General features: G+C 39.9%; 1 protein-coding gene across 20 annotated transcripts in view; it reads right to left on the bottom strand.

Annotated features, from left to right (window-relative positions):
• BBX (BBX high mobility group box domain containing) overlaps window positions 1–15,421 on the bottom strand; it is a 148,201-nt gene that overhangs the window by 115,911 nt on the left and 16,869 nt on the right. For 2 of the 20 annotated variants that reach the window (XM_069785569.1, XM_069785571.1), the window contains exon 3: window positions 1,075–1,190. The exons of 15 other annotated variants lie outside the window; for them this stretch is intronic. The gene's annotated coding sequence lies outside the window, so the exon portion shown is untranslated. Of the gene's footprint in view, window positions 1–1,074; window positions 1,191–11,420; window positions 11,553–14,220; window positions 14,310–15,421 lie in introns of all 20 variants that reach the window. 3 more of the 20 variants (XM_069785572.1, XM_069785578.1, XM_069785576.1) reach the window with 3 other exon arrangements.

The raw sequence follows: 15,421 nt of genomic DNA on the forward strand, positions 1-15,421 counted from the left end.
TCAGTCTTTTACTGTTGAAAGCACTTCATCCTTAAGATGACAGGTCATACAAAGAAAAAGTTGGAGAAACATCAGCTGAAGTATTGCATTGTTTTCAGTACAAAAAGCTCCATTTCTTTAATGGAGAAAGGCCCTGCCTTTCTACGCAAGAAACTTCCTTGAGAAATTAGAGTAGCATCTGCTTGTACTTCGAATAATTATTCTCCGCTTCTTTGCCCCTCCCAAGTTTCCTTGACTGAGGTCATCAAAAATAACAAGTACATTTTAAAATCAAAGTGTACCATTTGTAGGATTTCAGGGGCAGGACTGCAAAAGTCATTATTAGGCAACCATTCCTCTCAAAGTGAAACAGTTTGTGCTTAACGCTACCAAACAGTTAGACTTCTGTCATCATCTTTGCTGGGTAGTGTTATTACCCTGTCCAGAGGTCTCTGACTTCAGTATAGATACAGCGTTACATCAGCAGTTTTTACACTGCAGTCATTATTTCCTACGGGTCTGCAAAAGTAACTAAGAAGATTAGTCCATTGTTGGTAGGCTTACGTTCATTTTTCAGTCATCCATATCATCTACAGGACACTTTTTTAGTGTTTTTAAAGTAATTAAAAAAAAAAGTTGAAAACCCACTACTTTAAATTGAGTCAGCTTTTCTTGCAAAGAGAATACAAATTTTTTGAAAGCTTGAAAATGGTCATGAAAAGGGATCATCTAGCACATAATCATCTATTTTTCATCAATTTAGCTACTAGACAAGATGAAAACCTACATCAGAAAGAAGGCATGAAGTAGGAAGTAGCAAGCACCTACAAGTGTCTGCACTCCTGTGCTTTAAACTCATTCACACACACTTAGAAGTCCAGGCACTTCCAATCGAGTAGTTATTCTGTACTGTTTTAACATTAACTTCAAATTTTTGTATTGCTTAAGCTACAGCTGTCAAAATTCATTTATATGTGACAATTTCTGACCTCTCATTCGCTACATTAAAGGCAGGTGGAGATTAGGCACAAAATTATCTCTACATTTATTTAAAAGAAGCCAACCTGGAGACAGTTTGATCAGAAATTTACTCACTCCATCAGTACATCTATCTTCTGAACTGACATGACAGGATGACTTCTCCTGGCTTGTTAACTCTGCTACTTCATGAGCATTAAAATTACTTAGAAAATGACCAAGATGGGGAAGACCTGGTGAAAGAAGATACAAAGGGAAAAAGTAACACTGATGAATTGTGCATGGCTGAAAGCTTTCTCCTGCTAACCAACAAGGAAATATAACAGCAAACAATCAGAGAAACAAACAAATATTTTGAGAGGATATATAAAACACTCCAAAACTTAACCGGGAGGTGACTGTCAGTGAAGACATCCAAACAATTCCCCTATCAATCAAATTTGCACTATCAGTCTACTACTGTAATCTTGCCTCCTGTAAAATTCACAAAAGAATTGTGCTCACATACACATACAGAGTTTGCACTAGTATCAATAAGTTATCATCTCCACTGAAGCTCCATGTTTTATTCCAATCCCATGAAGAAATACAATATTAATCACTAAATCTAAACAAAGTCACTACTCGGCTCAAAATGGATACAATCTCACAATCCAACACTTACATAACTCTGCAATACTACACGCTTAATAACACCAAACAGATAAATTAATTCATAAAACATTCCAGAAAACACCATCAACAATCTGTGTATTCAGAAATAGCAGAATCACCATTTTAATTATTCCTAGATCTCAGCACTTCCAAGAAGTTGTATCACATATTTTCATATATGCACATGCAGACACAAAAGCTTTCTGAGCTATGTAGTATATTAACAGCATACATGCAAAAGCACATTTCCATCACCAGAAAGCCACTGCCCCGTTACCTACTACACACACCTGCACATCACAAGTGTCAGAACAACTTTAGGTACAAATGTCATACCTAAAAAAATGTGTAAAATACCCAAGCCAAAAGTCCTACCACAAGCAGCATGCTGTCCCTTCCTATCCCTCCCCCACACCGTTATCCCAAGAAGTTAAATCCCAGTTCTTCTCTCCTATAGGTGGAAGGCACTCAGATACTACATACAATGTGGCAGAATAAATCCTAACACCGTTGCCCCTTTCTAGCTTTATTACCAGAACAAGATACTGGCACGTTTACAGATGCAGAAGTTTACTTTTCACAATGTAAAATCACGCGTTACCCGTAGCACAAAAACCCGACCACATTTCAAATATCAAAATTTCTTAAAATTAGGAGGGTTTTGTCTAGTTTTTGCTTTACAAATAATGAGAGCTGTTCTCCATGAGATTAAAATGCAGAACAGACTTTTAAAAAGAAAACTGCATTAGTATAATCTTCTCTATTTTCTAGTTCTATCAGAAACAATTTATTAGAAAGACATGTACTTCTGGTTTTTAAAAGAACCCAGTTTTCTTCCTAGATGTACTGCTGCAATATTCTGTAAGCATATTCTTAAAAGAGATACGAAGGTTCAAAGAGCAGTTGCAAAGAAAGCTATTTCACTCTGCTAATTTGCATCAAGTTTCATGGTTCCCATCCTCCCTCCTAAATGGAAAACTAAGTGTGATAAAACATCAAGCCCAATTAGAAACAGCCACTACACAAAACTATTTATTTGAATTATTTCCTTTAGAGTACGTTTAATTGTTTTTACAGAATCCTTTAGTGTTTGGGCCAAATATTGTCATCTTTTCTTCAGGAAAAAAAACCTTCCGCCAGCTTCACATCTCATTCACCAAGTACTTCACTGAATTAAAATCTAGATACATAAAAAATTAAATCTTTCAAATGTAATTTATTTTAGTGAAATGCTGGAAAACCACTATGGCATCCCTAGTTCTGCATTCAGGATACACTTGCAATTTTCTTCATGTTACAGTATTAGCTTGCACATTAGAAAGCCCAAGTTTGGCACTTATTTGAATGTTAATTATTGAGACGGTGATCAAGTGCAATGTAGGACTTTAGCACCAGAACTAGAGCTCAGATTTTTGGAGCTTGGTCCCACTGGTATCACATTTGCCAAAATCCTGAAGTTTAGCTTCATTTTGGGCAGTAATCTATGATCCGTTCCTTTCAGATTTAAGGGCCAAAAATCTGACAGACCTCTGTAGGCACTGGAAAAGGTTGGGGGACGAATGGGCAAGATTTAGAAAACAGGCAAGTGACTTAAAGAAACGTGTTTTGTCCACATCTGTGGACAGCCGGTGGCTGTGCCAGCCATAGCAGGAGATGAGATCAGCCTCTGTGCAGCACAAGCGAGAGAGGAAGCGAGCACAGAAGAGAGGTCAGGTCCCTGCAGGTGGGCTGCCATCCCGTTTCTTGGCATATCCAGGTTATATTTTCCTCCATAAACACACTTTCTGCAAAAGCAAGCAGGGCAGCAAAAGCGGCAGCGAAATCGTTTTCATTCAGTTTTACTTAAGAGCAAACCCAGCCTGACCTTTAACTGTCCTGACACTGTTTTAACCTACGGCTGCTCTCCCACCTCCGCAGCCTCCCCTCCCACCCTTGCCCTCCATCGGAGGGGACTCAGGCCCCGGACCCTGCCCCGCAGGGGTACAGCACACACCAGCACACACCACCGCTTCGGCAACAGCCGGGCCTGGCACAGCCGCCCCCGGGAAGCAGAGCTGCGAGGAGGACGGCTGGCCCCAGCCAAGGCCACTGCAGCGAGGACTCCTCCCTGGAAACGCAAGGCGGGGGGGTCACGCCAGCAAGTACAGTACCCAACGTGCAAATCCAGCAAATAGAATTTCCAGTCATCCCCGTGGGTTTATCAGATGTCACCCAATCTTCAGCTATTCTTTTGTTTCACCAACAACCAATTCCTCTGGATGACTGCAAACAAACTGAACTCAAGGTGCTTCTGCAAAACGATTAATTAGCCCTGGCTAATCGCAAACTCACTTGAAAAAAAAAACATATAATTTCATCTCCAGTAATAATTGTTTCTTAGGATTTCATACACCAGAGCATCTCTCGTGATGATGTCCACCCTTATCCAAAGACCTGACACCAAAGCCGGACGTGTGAATCAGTGGCTATCACATTGTCTTCTCTTAACTAAGAGTTTCTCTAAGTTTTGCCAGCATACTATCTAAAACTAAATGAGTCATTTTTCTCATTCAATCAAAAGAAAAAAAAGAAAAGAAAAAAGGCACTTTTCCTTCTCTGGTCTGTGGTTTCTCCCCCCGGTGTTTGTGTGGGACTCTAAAGCTAAAAAAAGTTTCTATTATGCAACACTTCACTTAACTATAAAATAACACAGAACGGATTACCAACATTCAAAATCCATATTTTACTTCAAACACATACCCCCCCCCCCCAAAAAAAACAAAACCAAACTTTTTTTTACATTCTATGTTCAGCCACCAGAAGTCAATGCACTATGTAAAGTACTGACTGATGCACATAAATACAGCAAACCTCTTCATCAAGGAAAATCATACAGGTTTCTTGCATTCAGGTCTAAAACACATCTATGGGATATCATAGAAGAGGATGGGTCTTTTCCTGCCACTCCAGCATGAATGCAAGGAACACTGATACCAATCTACATGTTAGCTACCTGCCTGTATAAACACAGTAATACCATTAATATATTGGCCTTTCTGTAATATACAAGAATCTTTTTTTTGTTTTTAATTGACAGAAAGAAAAGGTTTAAGATAGGCCACTTGTTACCAAAGGATGCAATGCTTTATAGACCCAAACTACGTCTTTGGTCTATGTAGAAGAGCAACAAACACTCTAATTGTTGGCATACAACACCAGCTTGCCAGTAACACAAATTCTCCTATTCCTGCATCTGTCCTGCACTCTAAGTTAAACACAGGTTAACAGTAACAGCTATTTACATGAAAACCTTATGCTGTGAAACGCAGCGGCTGCAGAGCTGACCCACTGGTACTTTTGCTACCGATGCCTTTTGAACTGCCACGGAAAGGCACGATGGCCCACGGGAAACAGTAAAACTTCTAGCTGCTGCTGTTAAACTTTAGAAAAGTCATCAGTTGCGTCCCTGTGTCTCTCACCTAGCCAACTACCACCGCTGCTCTCTGGGACCCTGACTGGTACAGCCCAGGAAAATGAAGGAGAGAGAAAGCAACTGCTAGCTTTGGTGCTGAAAAGACCTGAGAAAGGGCAGGTGCAGTCCTCTAGGAGCAAGAGGCTGCTGTAACAAGCAACCTGGAGAAGTTCGACATCTTCTCTGATGTTCATGTCCTTGTCAAAGCAATTCCACTATTATAATTTGATCTTCTGACTTGGGTATAGATGTGGGTTTTGAACTTAACTGCATCACTTGTAGACCAATGCGGTATTCAAACCACACAGACATAGTAATTCCCTGTCAATGGACACTTATTTAAGTCTTCAGCATACTAAATGCTGTATTGATTATTTTTTTTTTTTTAATTCTATTTTTTCTATAAGAGAGTGGAGGGACAATAGGGGAGAATGTTAAACACGGCCTTGAAGGATTATGTTGGTATATAAGCACAAGGCTTGGCCCAGTAATTGGAGCACTAGCTAGTCAGCCATCACATTTACAATTTCTTTTAATTTGGACATACCTAACTTCCTTGAAGTCACTAAAAGACCAGCTTGATCTATTTAAGGGATGGGTACTAAATAGATACTAAACTGAATGGCACACACTAGATACTTGAGATAAACACAGGTAACTTGGCCTCAGTGTTGACGTACTTCTGTAATTTCACATACATTCCCAAGGACTCTAGTTTTCAATTACAGGTTCTTTAAAGAAAGGCAGAGCAGCAGGGCAAAAGTTCTGCTCTGACCACCAAAGGCAATATGCTCATCCTCCCCTGCCTCCCCCACTCCTATAAAACCCAAGAAAAATAATAATAATAATCTTAGCCCCAACTAGTTTTCACTTTCACCAACGAAACTTAAATACCAAGTTAACTGAATAATATTTTCCCAAGAGAAAGTACTGTTTTCAACATCCAGCGCTATAAAAGAAATCCATAAACAGGATTTGCAGCTTGCTAGTGTAGGAAGAGTTGTTACTGCAGCCTAACCAGATTTTGCATTTTGAAGGAATGTCCAAGACGTGCCCTCACTGCATACGGCACCAACTGTCAGTGACTGGACCCAAAGACTCCAGATGGTTTCAGCAGCCCTATGCTCCTAGACACAGAAACCTGATTTAGACCAACTAATCGAGTACAAGGAACTCTAACTACAGCAGCCCTGCCCAGCTCTGCATAAGCTAATTTCCCCTTACTTAGCGCAACTTAAATTAGCATGTACAGAGCTCCATGCTATCATGGCCAAACCACTTCTGATACTTGTTCTACCTTAATGAACACACTCAGGTAACTACAAAACACAGTGGTCTACAATGTAGACATACCCTTAAAGTTTGAGATTATGCCAGGTTTATCCCTAGGTGGGATTTTAAAATGCTACATTTTAACAAGGTGCTTCCAAAATGTTGGTAGTAAAGAATCTTGAGTTTTTCTTTAAAAGACCCAACTCTAGATGTCAAAATCCCTCAAATCCAACTGCAAATCAGACTTGGAAGGGATGCAGAAAACTCTTAACTTTGTTAGTAAACAGGCAGTACATATTTGCCTGTTTGGCTGGCTGGACTCTTCAGTTGAGTTGGGCATTTACCAGAGGCCAGTGATGCCCTGCATTCCCAAGAAGGTCATGGAGAAGAGGAAGCACTCGGCACCTCAGTAGGCAATCGATTTGGTGGATGGGACGACTCCCAGTTGTCCCTGAATTAACTAAAATCAACAGAATAGTTGAGACATGTAAGACAGAGTTTGGCAGATAGGGAAGACCCCAGGTTTCCTTGAAGATGATATTTACACTGGAGAGGCACATTTTCTGGGTAGTCCTCTTCACCTCCCACCTTTATTTCCTCTAGTAATACTGTGATTAATTTGGAGTTATACAGCAATTGCCAAACTATGCAGTAATCTTTACTAGGCCTCCCAGTTCACTATAATAATTTTAAGTACACCACAAAGCAGAAATCTCTCATGATCATTTGTTTGTCACTGCTGAGAAATGCCACCCAGCATCCACTGTTCTTTGGAAAGCTACCACTCTGCCCAATAAGACATGTCACTATACACTCCGGAGCCTTTTTCTGTATTGACTCTGTGGTCGAATTAAAGCAAGTTGCTTGCACTACTCTTTCTACCCCTGGCATTATCACGATCACTGACCTTTTGTGCATAAAGAAACTTAAGAATCAAACTTTACCTTGCTGTAGTATTCTGAACGTGCAGTGGTAGCAAACTCTCTGCAAGCCACATTAAGGTCCGTATGTTTGTAGCATGCAGGAACTACACTTAAAGAACACTCTTGAACACAGACACCTTGGTAATACCTGATCTCCCATCTTGAAGTTTAAAACTGATTTCTTCCATCACATTTGCATACAGATGCGGAGGGGGAGTTGAATATTTCAAGTCAACATAAGTGACCCGTTGCTTCTGAGCTGCAATGGAAACGAGGCATCTAACTCACTTGCATGACTGAAAATCTCAAACAGAAGTAATGACAGATACAGCTAACTTTGTTTCAATAAGCACCAACTGCTTAATAATTCACAGCTGATAGTAATTTAATTTAAATACTGATAGTCAGTCCAATCCTATTGGTACATAACTGTGTAAATCATGTGCCTTTTCAACTGCATAGAACAGATTTCAGTAGTGTGCTCATCAAATGCTGAATCCTTGCTTCATTATTTACTTTCATAATCATTATTTTAGGATGTTTATCTAAGAACTAGAATCCTTTTCAAATTACAGGCAAGTGAAAGGTGTAACCATTGGAAAACACAAAATTTTCACTTTGAAATTGTATCGTCTGACTGCATCCACTAAAATTATTCAGGCCAGCCCTAACAACAAAGATTTTCCTAAATTTCATGCACTCCTGCAAACAGCAGTATAAGAAGAAATGCTTCTGAATCTCCCGTATTTTGGCAAGACAATGGTATATGCTACTCCTTTATGGCAGCTGCTGAAAACACTCGTGTCTACATCTTGTCCCGTCACCTCTGTCAGTAAAACGATGTGTAGGCATTTTATTGGACAATGTATGCTAGTGCAACAAGTCTGTAAGTCACTACAGAACTGATTTTAAATGTTCTCAACTTAAGTTGCTTCCGTCATTGCTAAAAAAAGAAATAACACTATTTCATATACAGGCATGGAAGAATTTTCACTCAATTCACCTCATATAGCTATTCCAGATATCCCCATCACAAATGCTTACATTCTTTTTCTACAGCATAATGACAAGCAATTGACACTAAGTGGGATGGGAGAAACTGAAATTCTGTGTAAAAGCTGAATTATTTTTGTTCCTAATACCTGTCTACTGGTTAAGAAAGCTACCTGTTCTCAATTTCACTGTAGTCCTACTGAATTGCATTGTCTGTCCACATAAACAGGGTTGTCCAATTCCCAAAGATACCTGGCTAATATACAGATCTGTCCTCTCATTCAAAAAATAAAAATGGACATTCACTGATTTAAAATAAAATCTCTTAACACAGATCAAGAGATTCACAAGTCTCCAAACCAACACTTTGTGGTCCACTGAATCAGGGCCAATCACTTCATCTTACTACTGTTGTGTTCAGTGTTACTTCTGCCAACTAGAACCCTAAGTCCACAGATTTCTTCTAAGGCAGGCCAGAGAGATTTTGCAAAAGTGAGAGACTTGGAACTCAAAGTGCAAGGTTAAGCAAGCATGAGCATATAACCACAGGTCTCGAATCACGCCTTCCATAAGACATACTTGATTAACCCCCTTGTTCTTTTGCAGTGCTTTACATTCTGATCACAGAATGTTCCAGGAGAGTGCTGACCATCAGCAGGTGAGGGGAAACAAAAGCAAGAAAAAGTGAAACAAAAACTCCAGCAGCCTAAAGAAAGATCGGGGCACTGGGAAGAGAAAGGAATACCTTTCAGCCTTCTGCTCAATCTACTAGCCAACACAGTCCCAACAGTTGGGATGAACTATTTTGATTACTTCCAACAATCCCCAAGCTTGGATACTTTTAATGCCATTTTGATTCTTCAAAGTTTCCAAGGAAAAACATCTCTATGGCCTCATTAAAGCAGCAGAGAATTCCCTTACTTCTGCAGTCCCTCAGCCCCAGCTGCTGTGTCCCACCTTGTAATCGCCATTCCCATGATGTCAAGGTGAACTTGCAAGTTAGAGAAGCTTACTGCCAATTTGTTGAACTGTGAACCTCATACGCCAGCAAGTTCCTGCATGGCTTCATCCCTGCTCTCCATTCACAGCGATGATGCAAATTACAAGCAAATTACCACCGAGAGAAAATAAAGGTCCTTTTTGTTGACAAAGTAAGAATACTCGAACTTTCGCTTTTGAAATAAGATTCTTGAGGATAGTATCTCATTCATTTGCCCAAATTATTCAGAAGTCCCAAGTAACACCTATACAAGGTGGGTTTTTGAAATTTGGGTCTAACTTGCTCATCATTCAAATGCATGCAACTAGCAAAATCAGTTTATTACTTTTACTTTCCTTCAGACCATGGCTCTAGTATAGAACAGTTAGCTCCTGCCACCTTGTGGGACTCCATGGATTTCCCTGAAAGCCTGTTTCAGCAGCAAGCTAGTCACTTAAAACAAATAAACATGCAGGAGTTACTTTCCTTGTGTTTCACCACGGTGAATGTTAAAATAAGAGAGAAATATTTATGGAGAGGGTACGCCATTGTGATTATTTTCTGGTTCATTATTCCAAGCATTGTTTATATAGTTGAACTGCTAGATTTAGTAATCTTATGGAGGGTGTTTTAAATATTTAAATATCTGTCAAGAATCCCAAGTTTTGGAAGCTGATGCATCTTAAGTTTAAAATAACACTATGATCAAATACTTGTCACCAGTAGTAAGTTTCACATATTTGAAATAGATTCCACATAGAAATAATAGGAATTTAGGCTGAAAATCCTTGCAGAGAGGTGCAACTTCGGAACCCATAATAATCTCAGTCTTACAAAGAATTATGCATGTGCTCAACTTTTAATATGGTGATAACACATGCCCAGTTCTCCCAAGAGATCTGATTCCAAGTGATTGCTTTTTAACTGCAATTTGACTTTCTGTATTATGTTTTTCCTGTTCTTATCCCCCTCCACCCCTATGATACATGGCCAACTTAATGAATGAGTGAAGTTCTCCAAAGAAGAATTGAGACAACTGGAATGGAAGAACTTTTTCAACACAGTAACAAGCACGTGAAGATCCATGGATCTCTGTCCTCATGTCTTACGTGTTGTCTACTGCGTCTCAGTAGGTAACTTGTCTTTTGCACCTCCACAAAGTAGGTGTGACAACAGCAGCTGCAAACAATAGAGAGATGAGGTTCTCTTATTTAAGCAAAACTTCTGCTGCTCCAGATCTCAAAAACTGAGAAAGCGCAGAGGAGTGCAGATGATGTGACTCCATGAACCTGATCAACAGCCTCAATGAACCTGCTCCTTTCCATTCTAAGTGATTTGTTACAGATGCATAGAAATGCAAAAACAGTTATGGAGCACTTCTCCCCATCATCCCGCAACTGCTTCGCTGAACCTGGTGGAGATCTACTGTGCTATGTACTTGGTCTCAACTGTAGCAAACTTAACTCCTCGGAACTTCATTCTGGTAAAGGAAAAACTGTCAACAGACTCAAAACAGGAACAACTCTTCCTGATGGCACAAGCAAATCATCCCTAGTAAAGGCCTTACTAGCTCATACAAAAACTCAAGAACAGTAATTGCAGATCCACAGCCAAAGGAAATACAGCAGGAATGTCCTCTTTCATCCATAAGCAATATGCATTTTTGCTGAAGAGTGAAACAATGACAAAATATCAGGCAATGAATCAAGTTGGTACAATATACCTGAAGGACAGATATTTGTGTTCTTGAATAAAAAGTTTTACGATCTCACAAGCTTCCCTGGTAATTTCACAAGTGGGGTTGTCTCTGATAGCCATCATATTCCTCCCCCACCATGTCCTCCTGTATACTCTTAAAACTCCTAGTAGCCATACAATTAACTTAGAAGCCAAAAGTTCAGAGGTGTCCGTGACAATCTCCAACCACACCTCAGCTCCAGTACCGAGAATCCCTCCCAGGCTGAACTGTGTCTGTGTCCTGACTGTCTGGAAGACACCAAAATGTTCCTTACAGTTGTCCTTACCCATCCCAACCTCCACTACAGGAAACCCAGACAGACAAACAGGCAGGGAGCTCTAGAAGAGTCCTCAGTCTGGATGATCAGGGAATCAGAAATGCAGGGCATACCCTACTTGCCCCAGATACAACTAACACCTTGCAAGGACAGCCCAGGTACCACTATACTCTTACCTCACTCTGGGTATCAGGAATACAGACATCTCGTCACGAGCTATTTGGTTCAGCCTTTTCCCTGCTCTGGAGTACTAAGTCAGTCTCACTGTAACTGCAGACTTGTATCTAAGAGCCACCTTCAGTCCTTGGCTACAGAGAAAAAGAAATAGCATGCTCTAGCACCAGAACAGATCAGATCTAACACTGCAGGTCTCAATAACACCATAAAGCATGAGAGGAAAATACTAGGACCCTACAAGAAATTCCACTTCGATGGAAGTGAATCATATCCTGCCATATCCTCTTATTCCCACTTTGTTTCTCCACTCGTCCTATATTCTGCAGTATTACCAATGCAGTGGGAAGCCTGAGTTTTCTGCTTGCCTACATGCCCACAGCAGTCTAACTACAGTACCAGGGAGTTGAGCTTCTACCTTATTCTTTAGGATGGTTTGAAACCAGTGGCAGCATAGACACTTCTCGTACTCTGACCAGAAGTTCTCTCCTTGGTAAGCATAATTTAGTTGGACCTGATAGTAACAGCACTCCCAAGCAGCAACAGACTGAAAAGTACCTGATTATTTTCAGTTCTCACTGCTGTCCACAGCATTCTGAACACCAGCAGCAAAAACTGACCAGCATTAACTTTGCTTGAAGTTGCAAATTCTCTAAGGAGCCAAAAGCATCTGGTCCAGGTAAAGGAAGCATCACGGCATGGCTTCAGCCTGGTTCCCATCTGAAACACTACTGCTTAGCTGTCAGGGTAAGATTTGTTTTACTTTTTCTCAGGACATTTATTTTTCTGCAAAAACATTATTGGCTTTTGCAAACTTTTGTTGAGGGAACCTTCCAAGCAGTTACATAAATTAATTACTTTATTAATGCATGAACTGGAGGAAGAAAAAAACAAAAAACAAACACTATTGGGCCACTTACCCCTTCTGTTTTTATTTTATCTACACCCTTATTGATCTCCCTTTGCTGTCAACTGTGTAGCCTTACATTTTAAGGAGAAAAGAGGAAAAGTTCTGAATGTAATTGTCTCTATTTCTTGAGAAACACCTCTAAAAAGCACTCAGGTTGCAGAATTTACAAACTTCTGTATGTAACAAGTCTTATCAGATTTCCAAAAGGACCCTTGCTGCTTCATAAACCAGAATCCACAATCAGATCCATCTTCGCCGATTGTTTCACTGATGCCAAGCCACAACAGCTTACCCAGAACTGTGCACGTGCCCAAGGATCTGTGCCAAAATGTCTCAGAGCAGGATCAGGTCCCTGTAAGATTAGCTGCATGTAGGACTTCAATCCTGCAACTGCAATAGCTCAGGGAGACTGCTATGACAGATGCGTTGCAGGACTGGGCCCCAAAATAATCAAGTGTATAAAGATCTTTGTCCTCTCCACAACTGAAGCACAATTCTTAAAAACCAATGAAACAAAAAACTTTTGTATTCGTGAAATAAAAAAAATCAATTCTTTGGACAGCAAGCAGGACCAGCATTCTTCAGGCCAAGCTCCTTAAGATCTATAGGCTGTTTCTCTAGTTTTTGTTTTGTTTGGGTTTTTTTAGAAGTTGTTTTTCAGTTGCTTTTTTTCTTGAAGATAAATATTTTTATTTTAGTAAAATTCTTTCCCATCTTCCTCAGATGAAAACCCCACACGGCCCTTTGTCTTAAAGATAACCACAACACAGGAAAAACTCTGTCAAAAAGATGCAAGTTTGGCAGCATTTAAAAAAGGGTCAGCAGTTGAAAAAACTGATAGCGCTGGCTGGAACTGTAGAGCAACGATGGGGGGTAACTCCCTTGGGATCTACAGGTTTTTACTGATTATCTTCTTAGCTTTCTATCATTTTATTTCACAGTACAGCACACAGATGGCTGGATTTGAAATCAGAAGGTGAACAAGATATTAAGGATTTTCTGCGAAAACGAGTTCTGGTATGCTCAAGACTGTACTAACTGAGAAAGTGGAATATGCTTTAAACCCTAGGTCGGCACAGAAGTCCACAGCTCTGAACAGTAGTAGCCTAAGAAAAGAAAGCACGAGATCCATGGATTCTCGATCTAATCTGCTTTAAAAGACAGTCATTAGGCTTCCTTGTAGTTTCATTGCAAGTCAGTAACAAGTTTAAACTTGGGACCTGAACTACAAAGTGCCCCACAAAACCCCATATCACCAACTTCCTTCAAGACCACTTGTGCCAATGCTTACAGCAAGAAGCGCAGGCTAGAGAGCTGAACTGAACACTCTGAAATATATAAGTACAGACCAAGCCTGGCCTAAGAAGACCTTTTGAGCAGCAGGACATTTTAGCTCATGCCTGGAACCAGCATAAATACATTTCTATCACCTTTACACATCCTGGACCACATAACAGAATATGCTTATGCATCCTTGCAAAAGTCACTTTCAGAGAAGAAGAATGGAGGGCAATATTCACACAGCACTGAGTTAAGACGACACCCTGGGTTGGAAGAACAAAACACCAGGTTCAAAAGCTCTGACCTACAAGGTTAGGTTTCTATCATGCAGCACAAGCTCTTGAACACAGAAGAATTCTGAATTGAACTTGGATGCTAACAGATTTGCTAAGTTCACAAATACTTAACCAGTAAGCCTGAAATCAATACATGACAGTTCACTATAATTTTTTTCACCTACCAATACGTAAAAGTAATATGTGCACATACACAGGGCAGATGTTTTAGTAATGAAGAGGTAGCTGGTGTAATAAATTTAACAGTGATGTAGAAACTTGCACAAAGTTCAGGAGTTCCGTACTTGGCTCTGCCAACAAGCCATCTGGTCTTACCTGAACATCCCTGGGTCTACTCTGCAATCTGCAAAACAGGGTTGGTAACACTGGTTCTGAAATGTTTGTAAAATGTAGTTAGTTGATGCCTGTAAAAGTACACAATAGGAGAGCAAAGTATTATTACAATCTAATAATGTGCTGTTTAACAATATATGTAACACGTAAACGACAACACCGCCTGTGTTCTACAGTACACACTCTCAAAGACTTTGTTTATATACCTATATTCATGTGAAAATGAACTGTTTTGACTCTCTGGTAGGATGAAAAGCTGAAAGTCAACCTGAAGTCGATCTCTCTAGAGAAAGAAGGAGGCATATTTTCTAGATCTTCACAAACATTAAACGAAACTGAGCCTCAATGTAAAACTTTCCCCAAGTACTGTCACACCACCACAATTAACAGAACTGCTATTTTACCCTATGATAGGGCCAACACATGGTAATTTAAAAAAAAAAAAAAAAAAATCTGGACAATTCTTCTCAACTTTCTGCCCTGCTACTCAGAACCAAGTTTTTGTTCCAGAGATTGCACAACACTTTACAAAGAAGAAGCCATCACCATCCCAAGTTCGTAAATCGAGAAACAGACAGAGAAAGAAAGAGGAAGTGATCTGCCCAAAATCATGAAGCAAGTTAATAGGAAAAACTTCAGGACCAGTGGGGTCTTTTTCCTGTTCCATCCAGCACAATTTTCACCCTTTGCCAGAATCCTGGAAGGAAGTGCTAACCTTTCATTTGCTTGCTAAAATGTAAGTGCAGAGTTGGAATGTATTTTCACCCATCCCTCTGAATATATTTGAGCTTAAATAGTAAATTGTACTAGATAGAGCATTGCGTATGCCCCGGGTCATATTTCAAGAAGTTCATTCAGTGTCTGGAACACATTTTACTAGAAATTCACTCCAAGATCACTCTTCTTCACTCCTAGCACCATCAGAGTATAATTTATGCATTATTCTATGAATTTGTCTACCTTAGAAAATCATCTTTTTTCAGCTATACCAGAACACAACTGGAACAAGTACTACAGCAACAGGATACTAGTCTATACCTAGCAAGTGATTTTTTGTGTGTGCGTGCTTCACTTATACACTAGTTATTATACCAGCGTTACCTCGAGGGGCAAAAAAGCAAACTTGCAGAAATGCAAGCACACCCTTGTTAAAGGGATTTTACTGGTTTTTTTACTCTCTGTA

The sequence above is a fragment of the Haliaeetus albicilla genome, chromosome 6 (genome assembly GCF_947461875.1).
Source record: "Haliaeetus albicilla chromosome 6, bHalAlb1.1, whole genome shotgun sequence".
Taxonomy (NCBI): Eukaryota; Metazoa; Chordata; class Aves; order Accipitriformes; family Accipitridae; genus Haliaeetus; species Haliaeetus albicilla.